Here is a 24,183-nt window from a genome sequence, read left to right as displayed (position 1 = left end):
GACCATCCTCAACATTCCCCTCTCTGGTGTACCCAACTATAAGCTTCGTCAACAGATTCACTCTTTAAATCAAAAACCTTCAACGAGGTACAGCACCCCTAAAGATGCCCCAACAACCCTGCATCCCTATGAAATGAATGATGATAACCCATTTACCCCCCTGAACGCCTCCGGACCTTTCCCTAATCCCGATCTCTCTGGGTGGTTAGACTTTTGAATGACTTTTGGTATGCACGGCAGACATTCGGTAACCGTGAATAGCTCATCACTGTATCCTTTCTCATATTTTTTGTCGAAAACACCCCTTAACTTGGATATACGAACCAAGTCCCCCACAATGAATTTAAAATGTATCTTTTTCTTACGGCGAAGGGGGAACAAACCATACAGATTTTTAAAGACTTGAAAAGATTTTTCAGAAAAGACCTCGGAGGGTTTCATCCGTATACTCTTATGATAACGATTGTTATACCCAATTACTAAATCTTGAACTATATCGATATATCTATGCGTGTTGTGAGCTGTAAAATAGCGCCACATCCGCTCCTTCAGAGTTCTGTTAAAGCGTTCAACCACTGAAGCTTTCAAATCTGAGCCTGTAGCAAAATGTACTATATTGTGCTTCTTCATGAGTTTCTGAAAAGTATTATTAAAAAATTATTTTCCGCCATCAGTCTGCACTTTCTTGGGGACTCCTCCTTCCTTCAAGATAGAGTCAAAGGCCCGGGTCACCTCTGCGAGGCATTTTTTAAGACCCTGACAAAAGCTATTTTAGAGAAAATATCTATAACCGTTAGCATGTAGCGATTTTCATCATTTTTATCTGCAAGGGCCTGCATGTCACATAGATCAGCCTGAAATTGGGACAATGGTTGGGTAGAAAAAACTCTATTTCTTGGAAATTGTTTTCTTATGTAGAGGTTTATGTAGAGTGTGCGCATCCTGCTCTGATAGCCACTCATTCACTTTAGCATCGCTTAACCGGCTACCTGTTTCTTCGGCTAAAGCTCTCTGTAAATGTTCCTTACCCCCATAAGACCCAGGATTAGAGGGATTATAATAAATGTTTTTCAACATCTGCTCTACCATCCTTCTTGCCTCTCTGAGGTACAATAACGTTAATGAGCCACTTTCAAATAACGACGACATTTCATTTTCATTTTTGGGATTTTTTTTTCCAAGAAAACATTATGTATTACGTATACAGACAATTCAGAATTCGTTGCAGGATACATGTCCCCCTTTTCTCAATGATCACATCATGCAAAACCCTGTATATTTGGTTTAGATTAACAGGCTTGTGTCACTGAATTTTTACAACACACACATCCGCTATAAAAGTATATAAACAACAAATATGATACATGTTACAATTAAATGGTGTTTCAAACAAATAAAGTAAAATCTTAGACAAGGTTGTTTCTAGTTCTTCAGAATGACCACCAAGCCGGGATACCATTTGTGTCCATTGTAGACACTCGCCCGCATGTCGTACATGATTCATGATTTGTTCCATTTTCAGCACACGCTCTACATTAGTCCCGGACTTGTGGGTTGTGTAGAACGATACATTGTTCACTTTACTTTCAATAATTTGATGCATAACATTTGTAAGTTCTCTCAACAGAAAACATGTATTTATTCTCTCTAACATCGTATACACATAGTTACCCATTGCTTTACATCTAAATAACAAAAATGTCACTCTGTCTCTTGGGGTTTATTGAGCCAGAAAGTCATCACATCAGCCACCACAGCCTCCCTGTATTTGTTATTGTCCACCAGGGTGTGTCGGATTTCTTTGAGTTTCTCGTGGATGTAGATCGCCTCCTTCAGTTCATGTAGGAATGCCTCGGTTACCCCGTAAACTCTGGGGATAGACGGCACAAGGCCCATAGACTCCAGGGCTCTGACCAGCGATGGTATAAACCTGCAGGACCAAAGTCTTTTCACCAGCGCCTCAAAATGGTTGAAGAAGTAGTATCTTGGGGGGTCGTATAGGCATGGATGCCTGCGCTGGCTGGGGTGATTAATCTCACAACCGATGCATTTTTCTCGTATATATTCTCCAATCACCACGTCTAAAAGCGTGGCTACAGAGGCCTTGATGGTGTCCACAAAAATAGTACTGAACACCCCATCAAACACATCCTCAGGCTGTGTACATGTAGGGGGTCTCGCGGGTCTTGCCAGGGGGGAGTAGAATGTTGGGCTGCGAGGCATACAATCCTTAGGGTCGGGCCCCCATGACGTTTCGGAGTTCTGGTATGCGGTAGGAATATCCATGGTTAATGCATAAGTGAAGAACTGTAGGTTTTAAGGACCCTCCTTTTATTGTTGAACCAGCCCTCGGGGTATCTGGGCGTGGTTAACGCAGCCGCGTACTTAGTTTTCTTCGTGGGGTGACCCTTCTGACGATGTACCTTCTTGGGGCTCCTTTGAATCATAATCTTCAGGATTCGTATATATTATGCACCTCTTTAGCCGAACAATGCTCTGTCGCTGTTGGCTCTGTATAAACAGAGCGTCCAACAACTCCAACATTTTCAATTCCATTAAATCCCAACTTTTAAAAGGAATAAGCATGCGCAACATAAAATTCCCAACTAAGCCTCCATCACGAATGTTTTGGTTGAGGATTTCCTCGGTGCTGATATAGAACTCCACGCAGCCACAGGGAAGTCCATTCTTTCTCTGTATTTTCACCCTGTGAAATACTCTTCCTGAGGAGTCAGGGGTACCTTCCCAACGGGTCTCGTAGCCTGTGAACAAGCTATACCCCTTGGTGATACGTCTCAGTTCGGGACACAAAACCTGGCGAAAAACCGTCCAGTCTTCAACCCCATAGTCCACTCCTAATGTCTGGTCGGTATATTCTTCTCCTTCGGCTACCGTATAGAGGTTCACTCTACAGGCCAAGTAATCAAACAGATACCCCCATTGCTGTTCATTAGACATCAGCACTTGATCTTTCAGCGCAGTTGCGGGCGATATCTGGGTTCTATACACACTTAGAAACCGCTTTTTTGGAGCATCGTATATTGCGGCAGTGTACTTTGCCCTTACTCTATGTTTCAGCCGCGGTCCTGCTTCCGTTGTTACAGTCATCACAGCTTTGCCACTGATCGCAAAATCCATGTTTAAAAATCTTGTTTACTGTTCTGGGATCGCACGCCTTGTTCTGGACATTTAGAATGCGTATGCCACAGCCAATACCCAGGACATTCCTGCTTCATCAGATAACCATAAGGGCAATAAAACTGGGGGTGGGGGCCATACATGTTCAAAAGTTCAAACACTGAACCCCCCCCAGTTCAACCAGGTCCCTAGACATCATTCAGCATGACTACTTCAAAGGATGCAATATAGATATAAAATAACACACCCTCTAACACGTGACCACAGGAACAGGATGGCCTGGCCGGAGGCCCATATTTGGACATGTACACGTCATCATGGACACAGGGTCATAAATCAATAACTTTGACCCGTGCCGTCTACTTTATTCTCTCTCCCAAGGCTCATTGTTACACAATTAATGGTCTTTTGTTCGGTTAAATCCATTTTTTATAGCCTAACACGAAACATTTTGTGAACGCTTATCTCGTGGAATTTCGTGTCATTCAATTTTCGACATAACATCCAACGTAAAATAGACAGACTTTCCCTGACTTTATCCAGTCATGTTTGGTTTCCTTGCAATCAACTGTTTGTTTGTAACATAACCAAACATGATGGGTCATTTTGCGGGACGTATTGACCTGGAAAAACCGATTGGAAGACAACAAGTGACGAGCCCATTGTGCACCAATTATATGACCACTGTCTCGTTGGTTGACTGTATTTTAACCCAATGACCACTGATCGTCTTGAAATCTAAGCTGGGTAGATAGCCAATGAGCAGAGGTAAATGGCAATATCCCATAGTTCTTTGTTGTAAGACAAACCTTTCCATTGAACGCTGGCGTGAGGACCGTTCTTTCGCCATTGCCAATTCAACCGTGAAGGAGCGACGCTTATTACGCACAGCAGTATTTCGGTGACTTGCATCTTCAGCTGCTGTTTATTTATCCAACATCATGGCGAATAAGTCAAGGAAAGCTAATTCTAAGACTAGATATACGAATGTAGAAACAATTTTAGAGGAAATTGATCGTGAAAGTGAGACATCTGCTTTTTGAAGACTCCATTAGTTCCCATAGCTTTGATTCTGAAACTGAGGCATATTTTTTGAATGGAGAGGACATTGTTTTGGACTGGTAAGTTGCTCTCATGCTAATGCCGTTGTTTCAAATTAATATAAAATATTATTTGTGATTGTTTTTACATTTTATTTGCAATATATAAAGATGTAATGAAATGGGTAAAGTACACGTTAGCTAGTCATTGTGAGGGAGCATGGTCTACCAGCTGCTGCTCCACCCCACCCACACATGAAATAGCCTATTTGAGGCAGGCCCACAACAAGGGCCAAAGTGAAATGGAACAGCACTTTATGTTCCCTATACTCTATATATACAGTATGTTTATTATACATGTTTTTACATTTTATTTGCAATATATAAAGATGTAATGAAATGGGTAAAGTACACGTTAGCTAGTCATTGTGAGTGGGGGTCTCTTTGTTTGTATGAGAACGACCATAGCCTATGTCTGTGTGTGTGTATATACATATATATACATATATATATATATATATATATATATATATATATATAAATACACTGCTCAAAAAAATAAAGGGAACACTTAAACAACACAATGTAACTCCAAGTCAATCACACTTCTGTGAAATCAAACTGTCCACTTAGGAAGCAACACTGACTGACAATAAATTTCACATTTTGTTGTGCAAATCGAATAGACAACAGGTGGAAATTATAGGCAATTAGCAAGACACCCCCAATAAAGGAGTGGTTCTGCAGGTGGTGACTACAGACCACTTCTCAGTTCCTATGCTTCCTGGCTGATGTTTTGGTCACTTTTGAATGCTGGCGGTGCTTTCACTCTAGTGGTAGCATGAGACGGAGTCTACAACCCACACAAGTGGCTCAGGTAGTGCAGCTCATCCAGGATGGCACCTTAATGCGAGCTGTGGCAAGAAGGTTTGCTGTGTCTGTCAGCGTAGTGTCCAGAGCATGGAGGCTCTACCAGGAGACAGGCCAGTACATCAGGAGACGTAGAGGAGGCCGTAGGAGGGCAACAACCCAGCAGCAGGACCGCTACCTCCGCCTTTGTGCAAGGAGGAGCAGGAGGAGCACTGCCAGAGCCTTGCAAAATGACCTCCAGCAGGCCACAAATGTGCATGTGTCTGCTCAAATGGTCAGAAATAGACTCCATGAGGGTGGTATGAGGGCCCGACGTCCACAGGTGGGGGTTGTGCTTACAGCCCAACACCGTGCAGGATGTTTGGCATTTGCCAGAGAACACCAAGATTGGCAAATTTGCCCCTGGCGCCCTGTGCTCTTCACAGATGAAAGCAGTTTCATACTGAGCACATGTGACAGACGTGACAGTCTGGAGACGCCGTGGAGAACGTTCTGCTGCCTGCAACATCCTCCAGCATGACCGGTTTGGCGGTGGGTCAGTCATGGTGTGGGGTGGCATTTCTTTGGGGGGGCCGCACAGCCCTCCATGTGCTCGCCAGAGGTAGCCTGACTGCCATTAGGTACCGAGATGAGATCCTCAGACCCCTTGTGAGACCATGTGCTGGTGCGGTTGGCCCTGTGTTCCTCCTAATGCAAGACAATGCTAGACCTCATGTGGCTGGAGTGTGTCAGCAGTTCCTGCAAGAGGAAGGCATTGATGCTATGGACTGGCCCGCCCGTTCCCCAGACCTGAATCAAATTGAGCACATCTGGGACATCATGTCTCGCTCCATCCACCAATGCCACGTTGCACCACAGACTGTCCAGGAGTTGGCGGATGCTTTAGTCCAGGTCTGGGAGGAGATCCCTCAGGAGACCATCCGCCACCTCATCAGGAGCATGCCCAGGCGTTGTAGGGAGGTCATACAGGCACGTGGAGGCCACACACACTACTGAGCCTCATTTTGACTTGTTTTAAGGACATTACATCAAAGTTGGATCAGCCTGTAGTGTGGTTTTCCACTTTAATTTTTAGTGTGACTCCAAATCCAGACCTCCATGGGTTGATACATTTGATTTCCATGGATAATTTTTGTGTGATTTTGTTGTCAGCACATTCAACTATGTAAAGAAAAAAGTATTTAATAAAAATATTTCATTAATTTAGATCTAGGATGTGTTATTTTAGTGTTCCCTTTATTTTTTTGAGCAGTGTATAAACAGTGGGGCCAAAAAGCATTTAGTCAGCCACCAATTGTGCAAGTTCTCCCACTTAAAAAGATGAGAGAGGCCTGTATAATTTTCATCATAGGTACACTTCAACTATGACAGACAAAATGAGAAAAAAAAATCCAGATAATCACATTGTAGGATTTTTTATGAATTTATTTGCAAATTATGGTGGAAAATACGAATTTGGTCACCTACAAACAAGCAAGATAAATGATATTGTGTAGAATGTGTAGAATGCAAACCCATACACCTCAACACAGCCAGCATGCTTCCTCAATTCAGTCTACATTAGAGGGAGCATCAAGGAGCTTGCTGGCTACAGCACCACTGCACCAAGCCCTGTCCCTTCTGCTTCTGCCACAAGTGTTCATCTGCCCAAATATATTTGTGCAGGCATGGATGTATCTAAGGGCCAAAAGGGCACAGCATGGAGGCGTTGCTGTGTTGTTTGCAAGATGAAGTCTCCCATCACATGCACCACATGCTCAGTGACCCTCTGCTTCACATCAGAGACTGCTATGGCATCTGGCATCAGCAGCAGAATTTTGTCTAGAGTTTTGGCAAAGTTGGTGGGGTTATATGGCAAAGTGGGTGGGGGCTAGGGTCAGTATGTTATATCTGGAGTACTTTTCCTGTCTTATCCGGTGTCTTGTATGAATTTAAGTCTGCTCTCTCTTTCTCTCCTTCTTTCTCTTGGAGGACCTGAGCCCTTGGACCATGCTTCAGGACTACCTGCCATGATGACTCCTTGCTGTCCCCAGTCCACCCGGCCCTGCTGCTGTTCCAGTTTCAACTGTTCTGCCTGCTGCTATGGAACCCTAAACTGTTCATTTTTACTCTTGAAGTGCTGTCATGTTGCACCCTCTACAACCACTGTGATATCCACCCGGCACAGCCAGAAGAGGACTGGCCACCCCCCATAGCCTGGTTCCTCTCTAGGTTTCTTCCTAGGTTTTGGCCTCTCTAGGGAGTTTTTCCTAGCCACCATGCTTCTACACCTGCATTGCTTGCTGTTTAGGGTTTTAGGCTGGGACTATATAAATTGATTTGATTTGATAGAGGACTGAGGGTCTTCCAAATATTGAAAGTGTGTAAATAGTTACCCATGTTATTTTGAATATGTATATACATATTTTTTTCATGAATAATTGTTTTTTTTCCCCCCCAAAAAATGTTCATTTATTTTTCCAAATTTTGTTTTTGGGGGGGGTGTGTTAGAACACCATTTTGGTATTTTGTATATAGTTATTTGTTTCCAAATGTATACCTTCACCAATTTGGCCACTTGGGTACATTTGGGCTACTTGTGTGGGACACCTGGGTGACTTCATGATAAATGTCATGTAGCACACTCATTTTGGAAGTTATCATTCTAAAACTTTGCACAAGTACTGTTGCCATGTTTATTTTCATTGTTTTATCTACACCAGATCTATTGTGTTATATTCTCCTACATTCAGTTCACATTTACACAAACTTCAGAGTGTTTTCTTTCAAATGGTACCAAGAATATCCTTGGTTCTGTGCTACAGGCTGTTAGATTTGGGTATGTCTTCAGGGGGGAACTCTAAATAAGTATCAAAAGTTAAACTATAAGTAATTTAACATTTCTTATATTAAGCAAACCAGACAGCACCATTTTCTTGTTTTTTAAATTTATTTACGGATAACCAGGCGAACACTCCAACACTCAGACATAATTTACGAACGAAAGCATGTGTTCAGTGAATCCACCAGATCAGAGGCACTGGGGATGACAAAGGATTTTCTCTTGATAAGTGTGTGTTAGACCCTTTTCCTGTCCTGCTAAGCATTCAAAATGTCAAAATGTGTCAGGAAAAATGTATGGAGTAAAAATTACATCATTTTCTAGGAATGTAGTGAAGTAAAAGTTATCAAAAATATAAATAGTAAAGTACAAATGCCCCCAAAAACTACTGAAATAGTACTTTAAATAATTTTTACTTAAGCACTTTACACCACTGCTGCCAAGATCAATGGAGGCAGGGGGCTAGGGTGCTACTTCCTGCATAACCTTGCCATTGCCATAAAGCCAGGATGCAAGGAGACCGGCTCATGGAAACAGAAGGTTGTTACCTCAGCGCTGGATTTAACAAATGGTAAAATAGCCCTCGTAGTGACAGGGGAGGCTCTGAGGTCCTAAAGCTCTGAGGTCCTTCACGGAAGCGAGGTAGACAGGGAAGGATGGAGGGAGGGAGAGGGGGGGATAGATGGATGCTGAGTTTAACATGAAGGAGTGTGCCCAATTGCTTTGGAGACTCTGTTTGTCCATTTAGGTTTATGTAAGAAGGCTGTAAGGTCAGCACGGCCACACACTCAACGGCATGAAAGAGTTGGTTATTCAGCAGAAAAATGTTAAAGCTCATCTTCTTTCTCTCACAACTTAACTCCCCCTTAATCACAAATCACCCCATCTTTCTTCCTTCTCTCTTTCCCTCTTCCCTCTCACTCTCTTTCTCTTTCCCCCCAATTTTCCCTCCCTCCCTAAGCCTCTCTCTCTCCCCTAAATCCATCCCTGGCTAAAAGGCTGTACACACAGCAGCGGAGTGCAGATGCCCACTCAGCACTCTCAGGGAGCTGAAGACTCCTACTCGGTCTCTGCGTCATGGAAAAGAGATCCCTCAGAGATGACACAGAACAGATGGAGGAGGAATAACACACCGTCCCTCCATTGTTTTAACCACAGATGAATCATAAATGTCACTCTATTCCCTATTTAGTGCAATACTTTTGACCAGAGCCCTATGTTCCTGGTCAACAACAGTGCACTATATCTCTTAGAAACAAACGTGCTATCTAGAACCAAAAAGGGTTCTTTGGCTGTCCCCATAGAAGAACACTTTTGGACCCAGGTAGAACCCTTTTTGGTTCCATGTAGAACCCTTTCCATAGATGGTTCTGCATGGAACCAAAAATAGCTCGCCCTGGAGCCAATGATGGTTCTTCTATTGGGACAGCCATATGTGTTGGGAATACAGAGCCATTTGAGACGCACCCATAACAAATGATTAGGACCACTCTTTATACATAAGCAACACAAATAAAGATAAAGTTAGATTTTTTTTTAAAGACTACATCTGTGTGGTGGTTAATTAACTGGAATATCAATTGATGATTGAATGCTTTGAGGGTAACACCTGGACTTGAATCAGGGATGGATGCTTATACATGCATTCTTTCAAAGTGGAATTTGTCAATTACTCCCTTGTGGCATGACAATGCTTACAGTATATATTACCTGCTGTATATGTACAGTACATGACATTGCATGACTTAAGGTAATTACTGTACATAGATATTTGGTGCATATTCATATGCTTATGTGATAGGAATACAAGCAAGTAAGTAACATTCAGGATCAAATGCTCTGAATCGCCCCCCATCACCTTGAATTGACCAACATAGCAAACTGCAATCTGTGATAATTGTCTTAAATGTTCCTTGCTGCTCCTCCACAGCTTTTTTTAACCATTATAAAACCAGTTTTTTTCCTTCTCCTGGAAAACAAAACTGTTTGGGCTATGAAAATAATTCTCTCAGCTCAAATCCACTACCTGTTGCGTACGGAGGACACAACATCCCAGGGCTCGCTCAATTGGTGTAACCGTGGTGACCGAATGCACATCAGTCCTTGAAATCACGGGCCATTTAAACAATGACAGACTACGTAGGGACACAACTTGGGTCTCTACGTGTATATTGTGTGGCCACCTGTTGTTGCTATGCTGTCACCTAACCCCTGCTGCTGTTATAACCCCTATTTCTAACCATTGCGTAACTATCATCCATTAGTAGAAATACAGGCCATTGCTGCACTTTGAAACTCTCACTAGAATGACCTTTTACAAAGACAGGCTTTGTTCAGAAGTGACAAAAGCTGTTTGCCCATAAACCATCTCACTCACTATATCCTCATATTCACGTCGCTCACAGAAGGCCTTTAATATTGGATCTGAGGCTAGTCTGTAACACTAAAAAAGCCCATGCAGCATTTTTCTGGTCTGAGTAAGGAAGGATTCAATTAGACTATGGGGTAGCTGGGCAGATCTACAATCCAGGGGCTTACTTTTTGGTAGAACACCCTATTCTTTATGTAAGAAGATAACAAGAAGATGGGGCCAGCAGCTCTGCTTCTAGCTTCGAAGCAACTTTGCATTATTTTGCTTTTTTTGTGTGTTATTATTATTTGTGTTATTACATACAGCCGAAAAGAGCTTTTGGATATGAGAGCGGCGGTAACTCGCCAGCAATACAACCAGGGATACAACTTTCCCAAATTGGATCCTTTGTTCGTACCCCCCAGTGCAATTTAATTTATTCCAGAGGCTGCTCCAAAACACTGGCAGCGTAGAATAGGTATTCGGAGTGGACTTCTAGTCTGAGGTGTGCACACCATCCACTGCTTCAGAGTATATTATTCGCTAATGTTCAGTCTTTGGATAATAAAGTAGACGAGCTCAGGGCGAGAATCTCCTTCCAGAGAGACATCAGTGATTGTAACCTACTCTGTTTCACGGAAACATGGCCCTCTCGGGATATACTGTCCCCGTCCATACAGCCATCTGGGTTCTCAGTACATCGTGCATAAATAAAGAATAAAGAACTCTCCGGGAAGAAGAAAGGCGGCACTGTATGTTTCATGATTAACCACTCATGGTGTGATTGTGATAACATACAGAAACTCAAGTCCTTTTGTTCACCCGACCTAGAATAGCTCACAATCAAATGCCGACCGTATTACCTCCCAAGAGAATTATCTTTGGTTATAGTCACAGCCGTGTATACTTCCCCTCAAGCCAATACCACGATGGCCCTAAAAGAACTACACTATTAAAACCTACCCAAACCAGAAACCATGGATAGATGACAGCATTCGCAGAAAACTGAAAGTGTGAACCACCACATTTAACCGTGGCAATGTGACTGGGAATATTGCCGAATACAAACAGTGTAGTTATTCCCTACGTAAGGAAATCAAACAGGCAAAAATTAGACAAAGTGGAGTCGCAATTCAGCGGCTCAGACACGAGATGTATGTGACAGGGTCTACAGACAATCACGGACTACAAAGGGAAAACCAGCTACATCGCGGACACTGACATCTTGCTTCCGGACAAGCTAAACACCTTCTTTGCCCTTTTTGAGGATAACACAGTGCCACAGACTGTGGGCTCTACTTCTCTGTGGCCGACGTGAGTAAGACATTTAAACGTGTTAACCCCGCAGTGCTGATGGCCCAGATGACATCCCTAGCTGCGTCTTCACTGAATGCGCAGACCAGCTGACTTGAGTGTTTACGGACATATTCAATCTCTCCCTATCCCAGTCTGCTGTCCCCTCTTGCTTCAAGATGTACACCATTGATGCTGTACCCAAGAAAGCAAAGGTAACTAACTAAATGACTATTGCCCTGTACCACTCACTTCTGTCAGCATGATGTGCTTTGAGAGGCAAGTTAATATCATATCACCTCTACCTTACCTGACACCCTAGACTCATTTCAATTTGCTTACAGCCCAAATAGATCCACAGACGATGCAATCGCCATCGCACTGCACACTGCCCTATCCCATCAGGACAAGATAAATACCTATGTCAGAATGCTGTTCATTGACTATAGCTCAGCATTCAACACCATAGTACCCTCCAAGCTCATCATTAACCTTTTGTAACTAGGGGGCAGTATTTTCATTTTTGCTCATCATTAACAAGATGCTAGAATATGCTATAATTGGTGACATGGGTTTCAGGCTTTTATTTTGTATTTTTGTAAGTGGATAGGTGGGGGCCGGATTTTTGAAATGCATGCCCAAATTCAACTGCTTGCTACCCATCCCCAGAAGATAAGATCCACATATTATTAGTAGATTTGGATAGAAAACACTCTGAAGTTTCTAAAACTGTTTGAATCATGTCTGGGAGTATAACATAACCTATTCAGAAGGCGGAACCCTGAGGACAAACCATTCAGATTTTTTTTGTTTTGAGGTCTCTCTCTTTTCAATGAGCTTTCATTGGGAATCCAGATTTCTAAGGGACCTCCTTGCAGTTCCTATCACTTCCACTGGATGTCAATAGTCTTTAGTAATTGGTTGAGTTTATTCCTTTGTGTAATGAAGAAGTGCGGCCATCTTGAATGAGGGTCACTTGAAGTGTACTGTTAGATAGAGGCGCACGACCAGAAAGCACGCTTCAGTTTGTTTTCTTCCTGTATTGAACACAGATCATCCCGTCTTCAATTTATTGATTATTTACGTGACAAAATTCCTAAAGTTGTATTACAAAAGTAGTTTAAAATGTTTTGGCAAAGTTTACAGGTAACTTTTGAGATATTTTGTAGTCACGTTGAGCAAGCGGAACCGGTGTTTTTCTGGATCAAACGCGCCAAATAAATGGACATTTTGGATATATATCTGTTGCAGGAATTAAATTCCTCTGTTTTAATACCCAATTAAAATCAAACACTCTGTTAATTCATAAGAATTTGTATGACCCTTATTTGTATAAAATGGACAGAGCCCAGTCTTAAAGTCAACCAGCAGCTTTTATTCACGAGAGTACTCCCCCTTACACATTTTACCACAGGTTATAAACTGAAAATGACATCATTAGTTTTAGTACCAGCCCGTGTCGTCTCCGCTCTAGTACAATGGCTGTATGGTTTTCACATCGTCTCTCCCTATTAAGATGATATATGACTGAGCCTAGGCCAGCTTGTGTAGATAAGCCTTCTAGCCAGTCTGGCTATAAGTTCATTCATTTCTACCATGGTACAGACAGTCATTGTTCTAATTCTTGATTATATTTACACAAATTATATACAAAACATAGAATTATTACTAGGATTAAAAAGAAAATTCATACATATCCAGGAACATAATAGTATTCTGATTAGTACATATACAGTAACATAATAGTATTCTGATTAGTCAGTCCTGATTGAAATGTATACATAATTAGTCATCATTGATAAAAATTCCCTTAACAATATCGATGGAATTAATCGAACAACAGGACCATTTGTGATGTTTATGGGACATATTGGAGTGCCAACAAAAGAAGCTTGTCAAAGGTAAGGTGTCACGTCCTGACCTTAGTTCCTTTTTTATGTCTCTATTTTAGTTTGGTCAGGGCGTGAGTTGGGGTGGGCATCCTATATTTTGTTCTGTGCGTTAGATTTTTATATGTTTGGCCTGGTATGGTTCCCAATCAGAGGCAGCTGTCATATATACTGGAGTGCCAAAAAAAGAAGCTCGTCAAAGGTAAGGCATGAATAAAAAATGTATTTCTGCGTTTTGTGTCGGGCCTGCAAAGAGGTTAAAGCTATAAAATAGTAAATAATGGCTACATATCAGAAAGTGTTAAACTATCTAGAGGAGTAAATCAAGGTTGTCCACTATCGGCATATCTATTTATTGCCTTCGAAATGTTAGCTGTTAAAATTAGATCAAACAATAATCTGTGGCTTAAAAACTGTCACGCCCTGGCCATAGAGAGGCTTTTATTCTCTTTTTTGTTTAGGCCAGTGTGTGACTAGGGTGGGCATTCTAGTGTCTTTAATTCTATGTTTTGTATTTCTTTGGTTTTGGCCGAGCGTGGTTCCCAATCAGAGGCAGCTGCCTATCATTGTCTCTGATTGGGAATCATACTTAGGTAGCCTGTTTTCCCACCTATGTTGTGGGATCTTGTTTTTTGTTAGCCCTGTGAAGTAGGCAGAATGTGATGTTCGTTATTCAGTTTGTTGTATTTGTATGGTGTTCTGATTAAAGATCATGAACACTTACCACGCTGCACCTTGGTCTACTTCTTCAGATGAACGTCACAGAAGATCCCACCTCAAAAAGACCAAGCAGCATTTTCTGGAGGAATGGACATGGGAGGAGAGGCAGCACGAGAGGCAGCCCAGGGGGATTGCCGGAGTCAGGTTAGACCTGAGCCAATTTCCCGTGCTTACAGTGGGGAGAGAGTGACTAGTCAGGCACCATGGTATGCGGCTCTACACCGTGTGTCACCGGTGCGTATGCACAGCCCGGGGCGCTCTGTGCCAGCTCCTAGCATTTGTCAAGCTAGAGTGGGCATTCAGCCAGGATGGATGGTGCCGGCTCAGGGCATCTAGCCTCCAGTGCATCTCTTCGGTCCAGGATATCCTGCGCCGGCTCTGCGCACGGTGTCTCCGGTGTGTCTCCACAGCCGAGTACGTCCTGTGTCCTGTGATGATTCATGGCCCGAAGCCTCCAGTGATGATCCATGGCATGAAGCCTCCAGCGATGATCCATGACACAAAGCCTCCAGAGATGATCCATGGCACGAAGCCTCCAGTGATGATCCATGGCACGAAGCCCCCAGTGGTGATCCATGGCACAAAGCCTCCTGTGATGATCCATGGCCCGGAGCCTGCAGTAAGGATCCATGGCAAGGAGCCTCCAGCGACGGTCTCCAGTCCGGAGCCTCCAACGACAGTCTCCAGTCCAGAGCTTCCAGCGAAGGTCTCCACTCCGGAGCCTCCTGCGATGGCCTCCAGTCCGGAGCCTCCAGCGACGGCCTCCAGTCCGGGGCTTCCAGCAACAATCCCCAGTCCGGAGCCTCTAAGCGACGGTCCCCATTCCGGGGCCTGCATCAGGCAACCTTGTCACGTAAATCAGAAAAGCAATCAAATGAAATCGTTTACCTTTGATGAACTTCAGATGTATTCACTCACGAGACTCCCAGGTAGATAGCCAAAGTTCATTTTTCCCAAAAGATTATTTTTGTAGGCGAAATAGCTTTGTTTGTTCTTCATGTTTGGCTGAGAAATCGCCCGGAAATTGCAGTCACGAAAACGGCAAAAAATATTCAAAATTAGCTCCATAATATCGACAGAAACATGGCAAACGTTGTTTATAATCAATCCTCAAGGTGTTTTTCTAATATCTATTCGATAATATATCCGTCGGGACAATTCGTTTTTCAGTAGGACCGATTGGAGTAATGGCTACCTTTGTATTTTACGCGAGAATCTCTCTGGGAGCCATCATGTGACCACTTACGCAATGTAGCCGCCTACGGCTATTCTTCAACATAAATGCGTAAAACTACGTCACAATGCTGTAGACACCTTGGGGATTACGTAGAAAGTGTACGCTGGTTGATAGGGCATTCACAGCTCAATAGGGACTCATTGGAACGTATCGCTTTCAAAATATAGGGCACTTCCAGATTGGATTTTTCTCAGGCTTTCGTCTGCAACATCAGTTCTGTTGTACTCACAGACAATATCTTTACAGTTTTGGAAACGTTAGTGTTTTCTATCCAAAGCTGTCAATTATATGCATATTCTAGCATCTTGTCCTGACAAAATATCCCGTTTAAAACGGGAACGTTTTTTTTCTCCAAAAATGAAAATACTGCCCCTAGAGTCGCAACAGGTTAAAGCACTTGATGGTCGACCACTGGGATCTGGGAATATCCCTCACTGCATATGATTGCTCTCCTGGTTGAGGATGATCAACACCTGGCCACCAGGATGCCAGATGACCTGCTTCCCTTCACCCTGTGCATCCATATTGGTTGAGAGGCCGGTAGCACCCGCCAGCCTCATATTCCATCCTCCCGTATAGTTGGCCACGTGCTTTGGCATGTAGACGTGGACATCTGCCAGGCTCTGAAGAGGGAACCTGCCCTCCTGAGCGCATATAAGGGACATGCTGTTGACTGGAGCAAAGACATCCCTCACCACTGGACACCCATGCATTACCCATGCAATTCACTCCATCTCCAATAAATACTGGAGGCCCACCTTGGCGCAGGATGTGGCTCACTATGTCAGCTCATGTTCAGTATTTGCCCAAACTAAATCATCCTCAGTCCAACGGGCAGGTTGAGAGGATGAACCAGGAGCTGGGGAGTTTCCTGAGGAGTCACTGCCAAAATCGGCAGAGGGAGTGGGCCCGATTCCTTCCCTGGGTGGAAGACGCCCAGTATTAATTACATCACTCCTCCACTGGGCCTACTCCCTTCCAGAGTGTCCTGCATTATCAGCCAGCTCCCACTCTGCCCTGCAAGAAGCAAGGTGACTTATAGGTTACAGCTTCCCACTAACTACCGGATCTCATCTTCTTTTCATTGTTTTTCTCCTCAGGCCGGTGGTTCCTGGTCCCATAGCTGAGGCCGTCCCCCACGACACCCCTCAGCCTCCTCCTCATCGAGGGAGGTGCTGAGGGGAGGACGGCTCACAACAATGGCTGGAACGGAGCAAATGGAATGGCATCAAACTGTTTGATATATTTTATACCATTCCACCTATTCTGCTCCAGCCATTACCAAGAGCCCGCACTCCCCAATTAAGGAACCACCGGAGGAACCTGTGAGTTATTCTTAACTTTTCACCCTATACTATTAGCAAAGGTGCCACTACCAATAAGTAGTGTGGTGAGGATAAATGTGTTGGGCAACAGGGACACAATGCTGTTGCTTCATCTTCCAATGCTGAGCTGAGAAAAACCCAACAAAAATACAGTTGAAGTTGGAAGTTTGTATCGAAAGCTGATAGGCGGCAATATGAGGAGGCAGCACGGCAGCTCGGCTGGGACGAGAGGCAGCCCCAAAAATGTATTGGGGGAGGCACATGGGGAGTGTGGCTAAGTCAGGTAGGAGCCCTGAGCCAACTCCCCGTGCATACCGTGGAGAGATGTGGTCCGAGCAGGAACCGTGTTATGCCAGGCACCGTGTTATAGCCCAGTGCGTTTACATCGCAGCGCCTCGTATTGGACGGGCTAGAGTGGGCATCGGCTGTCTCTCCCGCCTGTCCAGCGCTGGCAGAGTCTTCCTCCTGTCCAGCGCTGCCAGAGTCTCCCGTCTGTCCTGAGCTGCCAGAGTCTCCCGTCTGTCCTGAGCTGCCTGAGTCTCCCGTCTGTCCTGAGCTGCCAGAGCCGCCCATCTGTCCTGAGCTTCCTAAGCCGCCCGTATGTCCTGAGCTGCCAGAGCCGCCCGTCTGTCCTGAGCTGCCAGAGCCGCCCGTCTGTCAGGGGCTGCCTGAGCCGCCCTTCTGTCAGGAGCTGCCGGAGCCGCCGGTCTGTCAGGAGCTGCCGGAGCCACCCATCTGTCAGGAGCTGCCGGAGCCGCCGTCTGTCAGGAGCTGCCGGAGCCGTCCGTCAGTTAGGAGCTGCCGGGGTCGCCATTCCCTCCGGTGCTGCCGGAGTCGCCGAGACTAAGTGGGCCGAGAATATGATGGAGTGGGGTCCACGTCCTGCGCTAGGGCCGCCATCGCGGACAGACGCCCACCCTGACCCTCCCCTATAGGTTCAGGTTTTGCGGCCGGAGTCCGCACATTTAAATCAAATCAAATTTATTTATATAGCCCTTCATACATCAGCTGATATCTCAAAGTGCTGTACAGAAACCCAGCCTAAAACCCCAAACAGCAAGCAATGCAGGTGTAGAAGCACGGTGGCTAGGAAAAACTCCCTAGAAAGGCCAAAACCTAGGAAGAAACCTAGAGAGGAACCAGGCTATGTGGGGTGGCCAGTCCTCTTCTGGATGTGCTGGGTGGAGATTATAACAGAACATGGCCAAGATGTTCAAATGTTCATAAATGACCAGCATGGTCCAATAATAATAAGGCAGAACAGTTGAAACTGGAGCAGCAGCACGGCCAGGTAGACTGGGGACAGCAAGGAGTCATCATGTCAGGTAGTCCTGAGGCATGGTCCTAGGGCTCAGGTCCTCCGAGAGAGAGAGAGAGAGAAAGAGAGAATTAGAGAGAGCACACTTAAATTCACACAGGACACCGAATAGGACAGGAGAAGTACTCCAGATTTAACAAACTGACCCTAGCCCCCCGACACATAAACTACTGCAGCATAAATACTGGAGGCTGAGACAGGAGGGGTCAGGAGACACTGTGGCCCCATCCGAGGACACCCCCGGACAGGGCCAAACAGGAAGGATATAACCCCATCCACTTTGCCAAAGCACAGCCCCCACACCACTAGAGGGATATCTTCAACCACCAACTTACCATCCTGACACAAGGCTGAGTATAGCCCACAAAGATCTCCGCCACGGCACAACCCGGGGGCGCCAACCCAGACAGGATGACCACATCAGTGACTCAACCCACTCAGGTGATGCAGTATGAGAGAGCCAGTGACTCAGCCCCTGTAATAGGGTTAGAGGCAGAGAATCCCAGTGGAAAGAGGGGAACCGGCCAGGCAGAGACAGCAAGGGCGGTTCATTGCTCCAGAGCCTTTCCGTTCACCTTCCCACTCCTGGGTCAGACTACACTCAATCATATGACCCACTGAAGAGATGAGTCTTCAGTAAAGACTTAAAGGTTGAGACCGAGTTTGCGTCTCTGACATGGGTAGGCAGACCGTTCCATAAAAATGGAGCTCTATAGGAGAAAGCCCTGCCTCCAGCTGTTTGCTTAGAAATTCTAGGGACAATTAGGAGGCCTGCGTCTTGTGAAAGTAGCGTACGTGTAGGTATGTACGGCAGGACCAAATCAGAGAGATAGGTAGCAGCAAGCCCATGTAATGCTTTGTAGGTTAGCAGTAAAACCTTGAAATCAGCCCTTGCTTTGACAGGAAGCCAGTGTAGGGAGGCTAGCTAGCACTGGAGTAATATGATCAATTTTTTGGTTCTAGTCAGGATTCTAGCAGCTAACTGAAGTTTATTTAGTGCTTTATCCGGGTAGCTGGAAAGTAGAGCATTGCAGTAGTCTAACCTAGAAGTGACAAAAGCATGGATGAATTTTTCTGCATCATTTTTGGACAGAAAGTTTCTGATTTTTGCAATGTTACGTAGATGGAAAAAAGCTGTCCTTGAAATGGTCTTGATATGTTCTTCAAAAGAGAGATCAGGGTCCAGTGTAACGCCCAGGTCCTTCACAGTTTTATTTGAGATGACTGTACAACCATTAAGATTAATTGTCAGATTCAACAGAAGCATCTCTGTTTTGTCCGAGTTTAAAAGTAGAATGTTTGCAGCCATCCACTTCCTTATGTCTGAAACACATGCTTCTAGCGAGGGCAATTTTGGGGCTTCACCATGTTTCATTGAAATGTACAGCTGTGTGTCATCCGCATAGCAGTGAAAGTTAACATTATGTTTTCGAATGACATCCCCATGAGGTAAAATATATAGTGAAAATATATAGTGAAAACAATAGTGGTCCTAAAACGGAACCTTGAGGAACACCGACATTTACAGTTGATTGTCAGAGGACAAACCATTCACAGAGACTAACTGATATCTTTCCCACAGATAAGATCTAAACCAGGCCAGAACTTGTCCGTGTAGACCAATTTGGGTTTCCAATCTCTCCAAAAGAATGTGGTGATCGATGGTATCAAAAGCAGCACTAAGGTCTAGGAGCACGAGGACAGATGCAGAGCCTCGGTCTGATGCCATTAAAAGGTAATTTACCACCTTCACAAGTGCAATCTTAGTGCTATGATGGGGTCTAAAACCAGACTGAAGCATTTCGTATACATTGTTTGTCTTCTTTAGGGGGGGGATATTGTCACGTTCTGACATTAGTTATTTTGTTAGGTCTTTGTTTTAGTATGGTCAGGGCATGAGTTGGGTGGGTAGTCTATGTTCTTTTTTCTATGTTGTGGTTTTGTGTTTGGCCTGGTATGGTTCTCAATCAGAGGCAGGTGTCGTTCGTTGTCTCTGATTGAGAATCATACTTAGGTAGCCTTTTCCCACCTGTGTTTTGTGGGTGATTATTTTCTGTGTCTTCCACACGGAACTGTTTGGTTTCATTTTGTGTAGTGCTCAGTTTTAATAAAAAATATGACGAATACTTACCACGCTGCGTATTGGTCCGATCCTTCTTACTCCTCCTCAGAAGAGGAGGATGAAAACCGTTACAACCAAGGAATTGCACCTCTGCATTTGTGATAGCAATGAATGCTTCACTTTTCCTAATAACGTCATAAGATTTTTACAGATTTCTCCACATGTAATTCAAGTTCTTCAACCTGTCCAATAAATGGGTACACAACATGCATAGCACATATTGTCAAAATGAAAATATTGCATATTATGAAAGGTTGATAGATACAGAGACGGAGAGAAATGTGATTCAAAATAACCTTTTACATCCCGTGAAAGAGAGACAGCCAGACAGAGACTGATATAGACAGAGACATAGGAATAGTCAGAGAAAGAGGAGAGAAAGAGAGATGGGGTACAGTAGAGAGAGATAAAAACAAAGTGAGAGGGAAAGAATGAAGGAAGAAAGATAGGAGAGCAAGGATAATGTATAGTGTGAGAGGAGAGAATCATTTGGAGTGGTGCATTCCTCATTATTGACTGGGCGGAAGAAAGTTCCAGATCATGCAGAGTTTTACAAACCCCGCTGACTAATGCCTGCCAAGCAGTAGTGGAAAAAGTACCCAAATGTCAGAGTTGAGTAAAAGTAAAGATTCCTTAATAGAAAATGACTCAGGTAAAAGTGAAAGTCACATATTAAAACCCTACTTAAGTAAAAGTATTAGCTTTAAAATACAAGTGTCTCACATGGTTCGAACGCCTAGAATCTAGCTAATCCAACTGCGTTGTCAGATAAAAAAAAATATTTTTTGCGAAAGAATACGCTCCGATTATCTGAGCACAGACCCCCATATCAAACTACTGTTTCAACCAGCGCTTGCGTAACAAAATCACAGATTGTATTGGAATAAATCGTTTACCTTTGAAGATCTTGCTCTGGTTGCAATCCCAAGGCTCATTGTTACACAATGAATGGTCTTTTGTTTGGTTAAATCCATTTTATAGCCTAACACGAAACAATTTGTGAATGCTTATCTCGTTGAATTTCGTGTTGTTCAATTTTCAACGTAACATCCAACGTAAAATAGACAGACTTTCCCTGACTTCATCCAGTCAAGTTTGGTTTCCTTGCAATCAACTGTTTGTTTGTAACACAACCAAAAAGATGGGTCATTTTGCGGGATGTATTGACCCGGAAAAACCGATTGGAAGACAACAAGTGACGAGCCCATTGTGCACCAATTATATGACCACTGTCTCGTTGATTGACTGTATTTTAACACAATGACCACTGATGGTGTTGAAATCTAGCTGGGTAGATAGCCAATGAGCAGAGGTAAACGGTAATATCCCATAGTTCTTTGTTGAAAGACAAACCTTTCCATTGAAAGGTTTGTCTTAAGGACCGTTGGCGTAAGGACCGTTCTTTCGCCATTGCCAATTCAACCGCGAAGGAGCGACGCTTATTACGCACAGCAGTATTTCGGTGACTTGCATCTTCAGCTGTTTATTTATCCAACATCATGGCGAATAAGTCAAGGAAAGCTAATTCTAAGACTAGATATACGAATGTAGAAACAATTTTAGAGGAAATTGATCGTGAAAGTGAGACATCTGCTTTTGAAGACTCCATTAGTTCCCATAGCTTTGATTCTGAAACTGAGGCATATTTTTTGAACGGAGAGGACATTGTTTTGGACTGGTAAGTTGCTCTCATGCTAATGCCGTTGTTTGAAATTAATATATATGTATATTATTTGTGATTGTTTTTACATTTTATGTGCAATATATAAAGATGTAATGAAATGGGTAAAGTACACGTTAGCTAGTCATTGTGAGTGAGGGTCTGTTTGTTTGTATGAGAACGACCATAGCCTATGTCTGTGTGTTTGTGTGTGTATATATATATATATATATATATATATATATATATATATACTGTATAAATGGTAATGTATAAATGGTAATGTGTAGAATGCAAACCCATACATCTCAACACAGCCAGCATGCTTCCTCCAATCAGTCTTACATTAGAGGGAGCATCAAGGAACTTGCTGCCTACAGCACCACTGCAGCAAGCCCTGTCCCTTCTGCTCCTGCCACAAGTGTTCATCTGCCCAAATATATTTGTGCAGGCATGGATGTGTCTAAGGGCCAAAGGGGCACAGCATGGAGGCGTTGCTGTGTTGTTTGCAAGATGAAGTCTCCCATCACATGCACCACATGCTCAGTGACCCTCTGCTTTACATCAGAGACTGCTATGGCATCTGGCATCAGCAGCAGAATATTGTCTAGAGTTTTGGCAATGTTGGTGGGGTTATATGGCAAAGTGGGTGGGGGCTAGGGTCAGTATGTTATATCTGGAGTACTTTTCCTGTCTTGTGTGAATTTAAGTCTGCTCTCTCTTTCTCTCCTTCTTTCTCTCGGAGGACCTGAGCCCTTGGACCATGCTTCAGGACTACCTGCCATGATGACTCCTTGCTGTCCCCAGTCCACCCGGCATCGCTGCTGTTCCAGTTTCAACTGTTCTGCCTGCTGCTATGGAACCCTAAACTGTTCATTTTTACTCTTGAGGTGCTGTCCTGTTGCACCCTCTACAACCACTGCAATATCCACCCAGCACAGCCAGAAGAGGACTGGCCACCCCTCATAGCCTGGTTCCTCTCTAGGTTTCTTCCTAGGTTTTTGCCTTTCTAGGGAGTTTTTCCTAGCCACCGTGCTTCTACACCTGCATTGCTTGCTGTTTGGGGTTTTAGGCTGGGACTATATAAATTGATTTGATTTGATAGAGGACTGAGGGTCTTCCAAATATTGAAAGTGTGTAAATAGTTACCCATGTTATTTTGAATATGTATATATATATTTTCGTTCATATTTTTTTTATCAATAATTATTTTTCCCCCAAAAATGTTTTCATTTATTTTTCTCAATTATTTTTTTTTGGGGGGGGTGTGTTAGAACAACATTTTGGTATTTTGTATATAGTTATTTGTTTCAAAATGTATACCTACACCAATTTGGCCACTTGGGTACATTTGGGCTACTTGTGTGGGACACCTGGGTGACTTCATGATAAATGTCATGTAAGCACACTCATTTTGGAAGTTATCATTCTGAAACTTTGCACAAGTACTGTTGCCCTCTTATATTTTTCACAGAAATTGTCCCCATCATCTGAATTTTAAACATGATGATACAAAAATCATTTTAATGATGATACAAATGATGATACAAAAATAAAAAACGTATGTTTTTTTTCATTGTTTTATCTAAACCAGATCTATAGTGTGTTATTCTCCTACATTCAACTCACATGTACACAAACTTCAGAGTGTTTTCTTTCAAATGGTACCAATAATATGCATATCCTTGGTTCTGTGCCTGAGCTACAGGCTGTTAGATTTGGGTATGTCTTCAGGCGGAAATTGCACAAAGTAGGGGGGAGCTGCAAGAGGTTTAAGCTTTAGCCCCACACATCTCCTTGCTTTCAGAGCACACACTTGCTGCTCTGGCCGATGATTTATTTACCTCTGGATAACTTAAAAACAGCCTAACCTAGCTCTGCTGGCAACAATTTCATCATGCTTTTTTTTGCCGACATTTTATGGCCGTTGTCAGTAAACGTGTAGCTAGCTACCTAGGTAAACAATTAAGCTAGCTAGGTAAACATGTAAGATCACACGCATCATGCCACCTAACGTTAGCTAGGGAGCCAGCCAGCTAATAGTACAATTGAAATTAAACCACTTTCTGTCAAAATTAGAAAGGGTAATATCTAAAAATGTAGCTAGCTACATTTATCTTTCCCGAATATATCATCATGCATGATGGACGCGTCCACCTGTCACGGATACATGCCACAAATGCCCTTAGTTTAAAGATGTAATCCGGAAACAGGTGTTTTCCCATCTCTTTAGCTATCATACTCTAATTCCAAAACTCGATCCTTCAGAGAGTGGAGAGCAACACTTGTTGCATTCGACAGGATTACAAACACAGGCTGATCAGCTCAAATAGACGACAACCTTCTATATGACAGAACAATCCAAACTCCTCTCTCGGCATGTCCAGACCATTATCTCAG

General features: G+C 43.6%; 1 pseudogene; it reads right to left on the bottom strand.

Moving 5' to 3' along the window:
• Positions 1-15,789: 15,789 nt before the first annotated feature.
• LOC112262426 overlaps positions 15,790-24,183 on the bottom strand; it is an 86,062-nt pseudogene continuing 77,668 nt past the window's right edge.

Source organism: Oncorhynchus tshawytscha, linkage group LG11 (assembly GCF_018296145.1).
Source record: "Oncorhynchus tshawytscha isolate Ot180627B linkage group LG11, Otsh_v2.0, whole genome shotgun sequence".
In the NCBI taxonomy this organism is placed as follows: Eukaryota; Metazoa; Chordata; class Actinopteri; order Salmoniformes; family Salmonidae; genus Oncorhynchus; species Oncorhynchus tshawytscha.
This window is presented reverse-complemented; position numbering and strand designations above follow the sequence as displayed.